Raw genomic sequence first — 13,886 nt, forward strand, 5'->3', positions numbered from 1 at the left:
TTGGGAGTCTTCTGCCAAGACAAACCTAAGAACTATATGAAGATAATTACAAAACACTTTGTGCACAAAGTTAATTCTAAATCATTGGAAAAATATCAATTGCTCATGTGTAGGCCAAGTAAATATAAAAACAGAAGGGAAAACAGAAATAGTAGGGCAAAAGTGGAGCTGCTATTAAGGGGGAGGGCTGCTTGAAAGAAGTGGTGGTCAGAAGAAAATACTGGGAAAGAGGGAAAGGGGGAAAGGAAAGAGAAAAGCATAACTTGGGGAAAATAAGATGCCAGGAAATACAAAATTGTGAATATAAATTGGATAAACTTTACCTAAAATGTAAATGGATAGCAGACTGGATTAAAAGCCAGAATCCTACAATATGTTGTTTACAAGAAACACACTCAAAGCAGAGTGATATATTTAGAATAAAGACAAAAGGCTGGAGCAGGACCTATTATGCTTCAGGTGAAGTAAAGAAAAAAAAAAAAAAAAAAGCAGGGTAGCAATCCTGATCTCAATTCAAGCAAAAGCAAAAAAGATTTAATTAAGAGAGAAAAGGAACGAAAATATATCTTGCTAAATGTACCATAGATAATGAAGTAATATCAATACTAAAAATATATGCACCAAGTACTATACCATCCAAATTTCTAGAAAAGTTAAGAGAGCTGAAAGAAGAAATAGATGGCAAAACTGTAATAGTAGAGTATCTCAATATTACTCTCTGAGAACTATATAAATTGATCCACAAAATAAATAAGAAAGAAAATAGAGAGGTAAATAGAATTTTAGAAAAGCTAGATATGATAGAACTTTGGTGAAAATTAAGTGGAGATAGAAAGGAGTATACTTTTTTTCTCAGCAGTTCATGGAACCTATACAAAATGGGACCATATATTAGGGCTTAAAGGTTTCAAATCAAATGCAGAAAAGCAGAAAACTTAGTAAATGCATTTTTTTTCAGCTCACAATGCAATAAAAATTACATGAAACAAAAGGCCAGGGGAAAATACACCAACAATTAATTGGAAACTAAATAATCTCATCTTAAAGAATGAGTAGATGAAACAACAAATCATAGAAAAAATTGCTAATTTCATCCAAGAGAATGACAATAATGAGACAACATACTCATTATTTGTGAGATATTTTTGTGAAATGCAGCCAAAACAGTTATTAAAGGAAATTTTAAAGCTCCAAATGCTTACTTGCATAAAAGAGAAATGAATATCAGTAAATTGGGTTAGCACCTAAAAAAATCTAAAAAAAAAAAAAAAAGAATAAATTAAACTCCCCCAAGTAAATACCAAATTTATAATTCTAAAAATAAAAGGCGAGATTATTAAATAAAAATAATTCTTTAGTTTTATGGAAAAAAATCAACAAAATAGATAAACATTTAGTTAAATTGATTAGACAAAGGAAAAAAAAGAAAATCAAGTTGTTAGTCTCAAAAATGAAAAGGGAGAACTTTCCACCAATGAAGAGGAAATTACAGCAATAACGAGGTGTTACTTTGCCCAATAATATGTCAATAAATTAAATAAACTAAGTGAAATAGAGGGATATCTACAAAAACATAGATTGCCTAAATTAACTGAAGAGGAAATAAATTATTTAAATAGTATCATTTTAGAAAAAGAAATAGAACAAGCTATTAATCAATTCCCTAAGAAAAAATCTACCAGGCCAGATGAATTTACATGTGAATTTTATCAAACATTTAAATAACAATCCAATCCTATGCAAACTATTTGCAAAAAAATGGGGAAAAGACCCCTACCAAGTTCCTACCATGTCTACCATGACTACCATGTCTGTGTCATAAAAGGAACTTGGAAAGAAAGTTAAAAAAAAAAAAAAAGAGAGACGAGGAAAACAAAAATGTGCCCTAAATAACTATTGATTAGAGAAAATGCAGCTCTAAGCTAAAGACTCACACTTCTAAGATAGGCTAATATGACAGAAAAAGAAAATTACATATATATATATATATGAGACGATGCAAGAAAATTGAAACACAAATGCTTTGTTTGGAGTTGTGAATCTATCCAGTCATTCTGGAGAGCACTATGCTGAAAGGGAAATAAAACTGTACATAACCTTTGATCTATCAATAAAACTATTAGGTCTATGTCCCAAGGAGATCATAATAAAGGAAAAGGCCTTAAATGTGCAAAGATTGTATATAATGAGAACAATATTTACATGTAATTGAAAAAAAAAAACAAAATATCATTAAGTGAAGAAGAGACAAAAAAAGGGAAGAGATCAAGGATGATCTTTAAGTTTTTTCTGATTTTCAAATCTATGATTCCATGATCCTATGAACTTTGCATATGCTATTAAACTGGTTATGTTAATTTATAAAGAAAGAAACACTACGCAGCACAACATGAAAGACATTATAATGAAATTTGAAAATATTTAACAAAATGAACAAAAATATCACATAACATTTATTGAATTTTAGATTTTTAGATGTGTGCATTGTTATACTCACTTTGATTCTAAGAATTTAATAAAGAAGATTTCAATTCACATTGAAGAACAAAAGAATGAGAGTTTGCTATTTTCCTTTGATTAAGATATGGACCAACCATTGATACACTTTATAAAGTTTTTCTATATGTTCCTGGTTAGACAACTTTTTATTTTGTGATCAGATCTAAATGCTAGTTTTTAGGAATAACTTTGACAAACTGGAGACTGGATTGGAAAGGGAAATTAGATTGGTGAGAAAACTTCAAATCATGATAGTGAAGAAATCCATTGTTATAATAAGGAGATTTATAGAAAATGTTTAGGCAAGGAAATAAAATTTTAAAGAAAGAAATGATAAATATTTTCAAGAATGGAAAAAAATTAATTAGGTAAAAAACAGATTTGTCTTCTGCATGTACTTTGTGAATAGAAGCAGAAGCAATTGAATTTGGGTCTTTTCAACTTACAATATATTTTGGTATGTGTAGAAGTAAATATATATGGATGTGTATGTATACATATATATATATATATGGGTATGTATATGTACACATATATTTATACAAATGTACATACACACATAAAAATACATTATATAGATTATATATACACACATATATACAATCTGCACACACATATCGCTAAATGTGCTGTGGTAGACAATGAGGATATTAAGGGAAAAAATGAAACAATACCTGCATTTAGGGAGTTTATTGCCTACTAAACTGATGGAAGTTGAAAGGTGTGGATTTCACTTTATTATTCTATAAGGAAAATCATCTCATTGATGAGAGTAGTAAAAAGTAGAATGGACTGCTTCATCAAGTGTTATGTAGATCTCTTTATTAGATGTCCTAAAACAAAGGCTAGATAAATTGGCTAGAGTGTATCAACTCTGAAGTTTTTATTTTTTTTTCTTACTTGAGGTTCCATATTTAGAAATAAAAACATCCAATATACATAGAGGAATGGAAGTAATGAAAATTGTGTTTGTTATTCTGCCACCTACAAATTCAACAGAACAGGGAGAAGAGATAAACAATGTTGAATATAGGGAAGAATAACTTATGGAGGTCACAGAAAATTTTTTTCTGATATACTTTAATTAATTCATACATAGAAAAAACTAAAAATAGGCTCTTTAAATAAGAAGCAAACACATTTGTCCAACTGTCCCTCAAACCATATCACTAGGCATGCTTAATCTACTCATCAGTTCTGAAATATTGCTTATAGCACTATTAATGCATTGGGCTAGCCATGGATAAGAATAAAACAGAATAGCTAAGCAAATGATCTTCTGAAATGAAAATCACAAAGTCAATAGACCAGAAATATGTCCAGTGAAACAAGGCTTCAAATAATAGGGTAGCTATGGGCTACTGGGAAGTTTTAATAAAACCCTGTTTTAAAACTAATATATTGATCCTTTTTAAGCAAAGAAATCTGGAAAAATGGAAATGCAGAACTATAAAAATTTTTCTTAAATGTATAAAAATAGTAGTTGTGAAATTAAAAAAAAAACTATATATTATCTATACAATTTAATAAGGACTCTAGGTTATCTTTCCCCATCAATCCTAAAGGTAGGAGTGCCATTGTTAAGTAGGAAGATTAAGATATTACAATAAGTCATTCTCTCTCTTAGTCTCATTGTATGAAAGAAATAATGATTGAGTAATGTGAAGAATGAATAAAGGTTTCAAATTAGTTAATTAAGGAATAACATTTATTTTGTAAATGAATAATTTGAAGCATACTTTAAAAAAGCATCTCATCTTGAAACCAACATATTTTTAGTAATTATTTTCATTCATTGATTTGTTTTTTGATGTTATACTTTTTCATGTGCTGTTACCTGGCCTTCTGGCCTAATCATTTTATTTCCTGTTAATTTTATTCATTTATTCTGTTTTTTTCCAGCACTTTTTCTATATTTTGACTTTTCTTATGAATTTTTCAGGTCCCATCATATTGATTATAATCAATCATTATAATTAATTTTCCCCTTTTATTAAAACCTCAGATTCCTTCTTAAACCTTTAAAGTACATTATTTAATCTGATCTGCCCTGTTGAACTAATATAATTTCATGTCCAAACAATTGTTCATTGTTCCAGAGTTTTGTTTTGTTTTATCTCCTGCTGGTTTTCTCATTTCCTTATCCTTTCTTTTCTCTTACCTGAGAAGCTATTCTCTTTCGAGGGTCTTTTGTTAGTCTTCTTCTCTATCTTTTTCTCTTTTTTTTGTATTTTTTAAAATGGTATCTTTTTACTCTATTCATGTATAACAGATTGATGTAATGAGCTCTTTCATGAACTCTTACTTTATCCTTTTGTCAGTTATAAGACCATGATTTTTTTGGACACATTATCTCAATGATAGGAAAGGGTGACACAGATTTCAATTCAAATGACTGGAGAGAATGCAACTCTAAAAGGACTGTTATTAACATTTAACTTTTCAGAACAGACTAATATGGGACATCTTTGAACAAGCAATTAACCATATTTGGATAGAATTAAATTGCATATGTTATATGTTATAACTAAATAGTGTATGGAAGATATTGCAAGGCCACTAGAAAATTATTTTGATCTCATGGAATCTTTTGTTTGCACAATTATGCTGAATCATGTGGGACAAGAAATGACTCAATTAAGTGACCGGTTTAATTCTCTTTTTTATGTTTAATATATATATATATATATATATATATATATATATTTGGATTGGAAAACAATAAAAACAAAACATCTTATGGAAGGTATCATAATGGACTAAGAAACATTTATTAACATTTTTTGAATATCATAATGGAACTATCTTTTCATTCTTCCATTTGATCAAGTACAGTTTTCCTTTGTCACAGAGGAGTTATGAGTTCTGAACATGATAAAAGTGAAGTAAAGCAAAGATGGACATGACTATCCATGTAAACCAAATCCATTCCCCAATGATTTTAGACAATCCAATAATACAAAATAAAGCATTTGGGTAAATCCAGATTATCACTAAATTAATATTTGAACTCTGGTGGCCATGATGAAAGGTAGAATCTCACCTGTAAAGTTATAAGTAAAAGAATATTTATGGGATAAAAGAGAGCTTTTTTTCCTCTTTTCTTTCCATTCAATACATGTAATTCTTTACATTCCCATTATTTACATTTACAATTCAACAATTTTTATCAAGTGCCTATGATATACAAAATATTGGGCCCTAAATTTTAGCAAGTCCCTTATAGACATTATAATATTTGACTTTCATAACAACCACTTGCATACAATCCAACTAGCTGTTCATAAGCTTCTATATGTAATACAGTTCATTTTATATTTAATTAAATTTCTAATTTATCCACATTCATTTCTTCAATGAGTGTGTAGTTGTCAACATGAAGATTATCCCATTTGGTGAATATCACAAGATGTCTCTTCTGAACCAATGAAATCCTGCTCACAATTTTCCCAATGAACATCCAGAAAGCATATCCCACCACCATCCTCTTATCTTAATAAGTTAGAGGTCTTTATTTTCTATGCCATTAAAATATTTTTACATGCTTTTTATTTCTTTGTAACAATATATGACATTGCTTATTTTTCATTTAAATTTTAAATAAATATATCCTAGAAAAACTTTATTTTTTGTTGTGTGAGGATTTTGTTTTAAGAAATAGTTGGGGGAAAAGATATCAGGAAAAACAGAAAATAGATATAAATAAATGTATATTATATATATATATATAATAGATAGAAATAAATAAACCAAAATAAGATATTTATTTATTTTATATTAAACAATAACAAAAGCTAAACATAGATGAACTTGTTGCAATGGTGAATATTTTCTCTCAGATTTCAAATGCTTTCAGTGTTCTGTAGACATAGTATGTCCCCAAAAAAAGTTTGTTTAAAAATAATTAAAAGGATAATAAAAGCATACTAAGAATTATAAAAGTTTTAAATCTTCTATAAACATTAACTTAGTTATTCATATAATGAGATCACAGATTTCTGAAATTTTTTAACATTGAATTTAAAAACACGCTAAGAGAGTCATTTGATTCCAAGTAATATTGGAGAAATAATATATTTTCCATATCTAAGACTAGTTCATATTGCCTGATGAAAAAAATTCACAAAACTTTATGAAAATAAACTTATTGCAGACCATTATCTGTACTCAGTGAACATCACATAATAATGCAGCTGAGAAAGGATAGTGATAACATTTGTATTGCAATCTTTCATAGACAAAAAAGATTCTCCAAATCTGTGTTAAAATCCATCTCCATTCCTAGTATCTGTTTATATCTATAAAATAAGAGTTTGGATTAAATTCCTGCTCTTCAGTTTAGATATTCTGTGATTTGTAACATTTTTCTCTCTTTTTGAGAACAAGTTCTAGCGTCACTTCTTTCAGGAAATATTCTAGTATAACCTCTCACCCGAAATCACCTTATCACCACCAATCAAGTAAAAGTGACATTAATCTTACATGCTCCTCATATTATCTTATTTTGACTTTTATGTGAATCTCATATTTTGATTCATATTAATGAAATTTGTATACATATTATATCCCACTCACAATTCTATAATTTCTAAAGATTTTGTTGCCAACAATCAAAGATTTAAATTAGAAAAGAGGTTAGAGTCCATCTAATTTATTAAAGCTTTTTATTTTCAAAACATATGCATGTATAATTTTTCAGCACTGACCCTTGCAAAACTTTGTGTTCCAAATTTCCCTCCCTTTTCCCTTACCTCTCCCCCTAGATGGCAAGTTATCCAACATATGTTAAACATGTTAAAATATATGCTAAATCCAACATATGTATACATATTTATACAATTATCTTGCTACACAAGAAAAAATCAGATCAAAAAGGGAAAAAAATGAGAAAGAAAAAAAATTCAAGCAAACAGCAACAGAAAGAGTGAAAAAGCTATGTTGTGATCCACACTCAGTTTCCAGTTCTCTCTCTTCATCAGAAGATCATTAGAACTGGCCTGGAACATCTCATTATTGAAAAGAGGTACAAAGGACTTATATTCTAATTGAAAAAAACAATAAGGAAGGTCCCCTTATAGATAAGAACACTGCAAGCCTGGATAGGAAATGAATTCTAGATTTTAAGAATTCAGGAATTATGGTAAAAAAAAAAAGTTGGAGAAGTTCAAGAATGTTTTTATGGAGGAGTGAAGACATAAATGAGTAAGTTTTGACTGAAGAAGCTTGTGAAGCAAGCTAATTGTACAATATTTCAGAGTCTGATTCTTTTTGTACAGCAAAATAACGGTTTGGTCATGTATACTTACTGTGTATCTAATTTATATTTTAATATATTTAACATCTACTGGTCATCCTGCCATCTGGGGGAGGAGTGGAGGGTAAGAGGTGAAAAATTGGAACAAGAGGTTTGGCAGTTGTTAATGCTGTAAAGTTACCCATACATATAACCTGTAAATAAAAGGCTATTAAATAAAATAAATAAAAATAAATAAAAAAAAAAAGAAGAAGCTTGTGAAGGATGATAGTGTACAACATGATTGTGTAGTGAAAAGATTCAGTGAATTTGTGAGCACCAAAATATATATATATATATATATATATATATATATATATATATATAAGGTTGGCAAGCTCTTGGCACTGAGCCTTATTCTGAGACAGATTGCATATAATTGTAAAGTATAGTGCAAATAAAGTAAACTAAAACTCTGTGATAAGAAGGTTGTTTGATGAGATTCTATCCAGTATAATGTCTGTATTATTTGAATTTCTTGCCTTTTTCTGGTTCTGCTTCAGAAAGTATTGCTATACAGCAGAGAGGTAAAGGATTATAAATGCACTAATTTTGTTTGATGATGGAATGAAGATATGCATGTAATGAAAGTTTTTTTTTTTTTTTTTTTTTGTCATTTCTCTAGTGGGTTCACTATTTAGTGACTTTTCCACCATACTCCAGGACTATCATTATTGGGGAAACAAATCACATCAGTCCTGAGAATCTACGTTACCCCTACTCTCCACCTGAACTGTGAAAGATGAAAATTTGAACTCCAAAACTTCTACTTACAGAGTGAGCTAAACTCAGCAAATTTTATTTCTTATTTGGCTGCACTTTTGCTATTTCCCTTGACTTTTTAATTTTGTTTTCCTACATTGGATTTTCTGTGCTCCTCATCCCACCCCTTTTTCAAACTTTTTTTGTTTTTGTTTTTAATCTTCTTTCATTAGATTGTAACTTCCTTGAGGGCAGGGACTGTCTTTAATTTTTAATGTTTTTATCCCTACTGCTTATCACAGAGCCTGGCAAAGAGCCGTTGTTCAATAAATAATTATTGGCCATTTATATTATGATCTATTTATTACCTATCTAGTTTTGATCTATCTTTCACCTATTATTATCTGTGAAGACCGTGTATTTTTAAAATCAGCAGGAGTCTGAAGTTCAGGTTAGGGTAAAATCGTCAGTCTTTATTCTCAGTGAAGAAGGATTGGAGGTGGAAGAGAATCGGCGATAGCAATGTGTGCAGCTAAGTCAAGAAGCTAGCTAGACCAGCAGCCACACGACCAGCAGCTACAAGCATGGGACCAAGGCCCAATCTCTCCCAGCTTCTCTTCCTGTTCCTCTCTCTGCCTCCACCCACCAAAATCGTCATTTCCTGTACAACACATAAGGACTTGCACAGAGAGTGAGCAGGGACCATTCTTTATCCAATCATGTATATTAATATAGTCCAATTACTATTTAGCCTCATGTACTTGGGACCTCAGTGCATCAACTCAAGCCTCAGCCCATTACATCTCCCGCTTTCTTTTATTTTAGAATACAGGTGGTCATACCATCCTTGACTCCTCAGGGAGGTCAGAGCCCCCATTGGGAGGTGATCACAGCCTCCCTAGCTTCTCAAGGAAGGAAGTGAAAGCACCGAAAAGGAGGTGATCACGCCCTCCCTGACATCTCAGGAAGGGAGATGAAAAGCACCAAAGGGAAATGGGGGTTGCTAGCGGGTTTCTGGGCTGAAGGGTCTTATTATGCACAAACCCATCAGCATGGGAGGTATTACACAAGCACATAGCAATAACGCAGAGGCTATTAGGGATGACTCTCCCCACAGTCAGTGCAGGCTCGATGTGGTGTAACAAACATGAATTGTACATGCAAGTAGTGGCATAGCAAACAATATAAATCAACATGGTGTTGGAAAAGATTATCAGAAATCCTAGAAGGAGGGTATGTAAACAACAGTCACACATACACCTTCTTCAGCAGCCAAGAGATAGTCCAAAACCAATCTACCGTCCATTGCTTCACATGTCAGGGAATCCAATGATCTCCCTGGGTTTTTGAAGTCCTGCAAAAGTCTTTTTATGTGTTAGGGAATCCAATGATTCCAGCAGATTTTGAAGTCCTGTAACAGTCTTATCATTTCTCAGAGAATCCAATGATTCCTGAGAGTTTTCAAGTCCTATGTCTCAGAGAATCCAATGATTCCTGAGGGTTTTCAAGTCCAACAATCTTTGATGTCCATGAGTCAAATGCTATAACTGCCACGTTCTTTCAATGGTGAGCACAATCAGCAACAGAACCATTCGATATTTCTTGGATCTTCTTCTTTGTTTCAAGGGTCTGCTCTGTCTCTCTGCGATGGACAATGCGAATATGGCTCGTTGGCACCCATCTGATTCCTTCTCCACCTGTAGAGATACAAGTAAACCCTCTCCCCAAAGCAGTTAGCCTATCTGGTCCTTTCTATTCACCACTTTCTGGGTCTCTCCACCTCACCTGGCGATTATCTAAAGATAGTGGAGCTGCTCACACTGGACACTGACCTTCCGGTGGGTTATAAAACCTGTCTGCCGGAGCCAGTGCATCTTTGTCAAAAATCAAGAAGTTAATAGTATAAAGAGCTAGATTTAGAAGTTCTCTAGGGCTACCTGTGGCTCCCCCTTTCTTTTGTTTTTGGAGGAGCATCTTAATATCTCTGTTTCTCCTCTCCACTATTGCCTGTCCTTGAGGATTAAAAGGTATGCCCATGGTGTGTAAAATCTTATACTGTGCACAAAAGTGTGCAAAATGTTTTGAAGTATAAGCAGGACCATTGTCTGTTTTTATTGCTTGTGGCATACCCATAATGGCAAATGCTTGTATGAGGAATTCAGTGACCACTCGGGCTGTCTCTTTTGCTGCTGGCATTGCAAAAGTGAATCCCAAAAGGTGTCTACCACAACGTGGATGAAAGACAGACGACCAAAAGATTTATAATGGGTCACATCCATTTGCCAGATTTCATTGGGTCTCAAACCACGATGGTTCTTCCCTGGAGGCAGTGTAGGAGCGTGGAAAGGAAGGCAAGCCGTACAGGCTTTTACTATGCTCCTAGCTTCCTCTCTTGTTATTCCAAATTGTAAACGTAAAGCTCAAGCAGCCTGATGATATTTAGAATGAGATGCCTGAGCTTCTTGGAACAAAGGGGTATTGACCAACATAGTTAGAAGGCTATCTGCCTTTGAATTGCCATCAAATATGAGACCTGGAAGTCCACTATGAGAGTGGACATGTAATGTATAGATCTTACCTGGATGCTTTCTCACTTGCTCTTGAAGTTTCTTAAAGAGCTGATATATATTAGAGGCTGCAAATTTTATTTGGGCTGTGGCAATTCTTTGTACCACACCTACTAAATAGGCCAAATCAGATATTATATTTATGTCTCCTAGATCATAAGTAAGAGCTAGAATGATCGTGTACAATTCATTCTGCTGAGTGGACTGAAAAGGAGTTCTGACTACGCTCTTTATAGTTAGATCATGAGAGTACACAGCACAAAAATGATGTTTGGATGCATCCGTGAAGATAGTTGGTCCTTGAAGAGGAACTTTAGAAACTTTTTCTTCAAGAATCCATTGCCAATTATGTAATAGTCTAGTTATCTTTAATGGAGACCCATGTAAAAAATTTGGAGCCATGGCTAATAAAATTTGCCACCCTGGGATGGTCTCACAACACACATTAATTTGTGTATTGGTATAAAAGGTGTATATCTTGTCAGGTCTTGTCCCAGATAATTGTACTGCTCGCTCAGTGGCCTTTAATAAAATTCTAGCCACAAGCACTGGGTAGGGAGTAAGGCTTTGTTCTGGTTGTGCTGGGAGGTTCACCCACTCTATCTGTATCCTTGATGAAGGACAACTGTGGGTGCCTCTTGTGTGGCAAAAACTGATATGTCCAAGGGTATTTGAGTGACTCTTTCAACCACATTGGATAAAGCCAGTTCAACTTCTCTCAAAGCCTTTTGAGCTTCTTTTGTAAGTTGGCGTGGTGAATTTAAAGCACTGTCTCCCCTTAAAATATCATATAACCTAACACTGGTCGCATCCATTGGATATCTCCTATCAATTTCTGAAAATCATTCAATGTGTTTAGCTTTTCTGTTCTTAAGGACAGTTTTTAAACTGTAAGCACCTTAGGGTATACTTCATATCCTAAATATTGAAAAGGAGCATGTCTTTGAATTTTTTCTGGTGCTATGTATAATTTGTAATTCCTTAGTGTTTCTATGGTCTTTTGTAGACATGCTTCTAACATTTGTTCCTCAGGTGCACATCCCAATATATCATCCATGTAATGTAATAGCATAACTTTTGGGAATGCTTTTCTTACTGGAGCAAGAGCAGCAGCAACATACATTTGACACATAGTAGGGCTGTTTTTCATTCCCTGTGGCAAAACTGTCCATTCATATCTTTTATAAGGCTCAGCTAAGTTAACGCTGGGCAATGAAAAGGCAAATCTTTTCATATCCTCCTTATCTAGAGGGATAGAATAGAAACAATCCTTAATATCTATGACCCAAAGAGGCCATTCTCTAGGCAACTGAGTAGGAGATGGAAGTCCAGGCTGAAGAGTTCCCATAGTTTCCATCTGTTCATTCACTTTTCTTAAATCCGTTAACATCCTCCATTTTCCAGATTTCTTTTTCACAACAAACACTGGGGAATTCCAAGGACTTAGAGAAGGTTTTAACTATCCTTGATCAAGCTGCTCCTGTACTGTATCTAATAAGGCCTGAATTTTATCGTTACTTAAGGGCCACTGTTCTATCCACACTGGTGTATCAGTTTTCCATTGGATAGGAACAGGTGAAAGTGTTGGCAGGCCTTCAACAGCAGCCCTGCTTAAAAAACCGAAGTACTCATTTTTAACCCTAATTGCTGTAAAACATCTCTTCCCCACAGATTGATGGGGATTTTTTCTACTATAAAAGGAGTAAAAACTCCTGTTTTGCCTTCAAAAGTCCATCTCATAGGGGCAGCACTAGCTTCAGCTGCTATTGATCCTCCTACACCAGACATGTAGGTGTCTGCTTTAATCTTTGGCCAGTGACTGGGCCAATTGGCACCTCTAATGACCTTTTGATCTGCACCAGTGTCTACCAATCCTTCCAATGGAAGGCCATTTATATAGATTGTGAGCATAGGTCGGTCAATTGTTACAGCTGCTGTCCAGTAAATTGCTGGATTTTGTGATCTGGAATCAGAATCTGGGTGACTATCACCAAGCTGCTTATTAGGATTCTGTATGAGTAAACCTGATGCTGCTATTTCTCCTGGGTGATAAGTCACACATTGTCTGCCTGTATTGGTGACTGGGATATTATCTACACAATTATCTTAGTTCATATTTGTATATTTCATATACAATATGTATCTAATATTTATGGAAATAAATTGATGTCTTTATTTTATAGGTTTTTCTTTTTTCCCCTTCTGTCTTCACGTATATCTTTTCGGAAATTTTAACTTTAACCTTAAGATTTTCTTTAGATGTACCATCTAGGTTATATAGAACTTAGTTTACACTACCTTTGTCATCAATAAGACATGGACTCATTTTCTGTCTCTGAACCATACCTGCCAGGTTACCATGACCAAGTCACTCAAACTTGATATTCTCTCAGAAAACTTTCTGATTACTTAATACATGTAAGTTTTACCCTTTAACAGAGAAGAGAGTTTCTACATTGGAAGTTACTTAAAGCATAGAATTGGAAGTGTAAGTCAAATAAATACTATCTTCTTTAATATGTATCAAGTAGATTTTTTTTTGATCCATTGTCAAAGCTTCACTTGTATCTTATATTTGTATGGTTTTTATACCTCTAACCATCTTGACTTGTCTCTTGAGTGATAATGTTTCACTTTCAGCTTTCTGATAGATGTTTCTTCTTAGCATTCAAATTCACAAAAGTGAAATTTCTCCTTACACTCCAATTCATATTCTTTTTTTTCAGATTTTTAAATTCATTGCTTTGCTTATCCCTCACAACTGTTCATTTCCCTTGAAATTGTCTTTGCAACTTAAATCTCCCTTTGCTGTTCCACTACCAACT

Source organism: Sarcophilus harrisii, chromosome 6, assembly GCF_902635505.1.
Source record: "Sarcophilus harrisii chromosome 6, mSarHar1.11, whole genome shotgun sequence".
In the NCBI taxonomy this organism is placed as follows: Eukaryota; Metazoa; Chordata; class Mammalia; order Dasyuromorphia; family Dasyuridae; genus Sarcophilus; species Sarcophilus harrisii.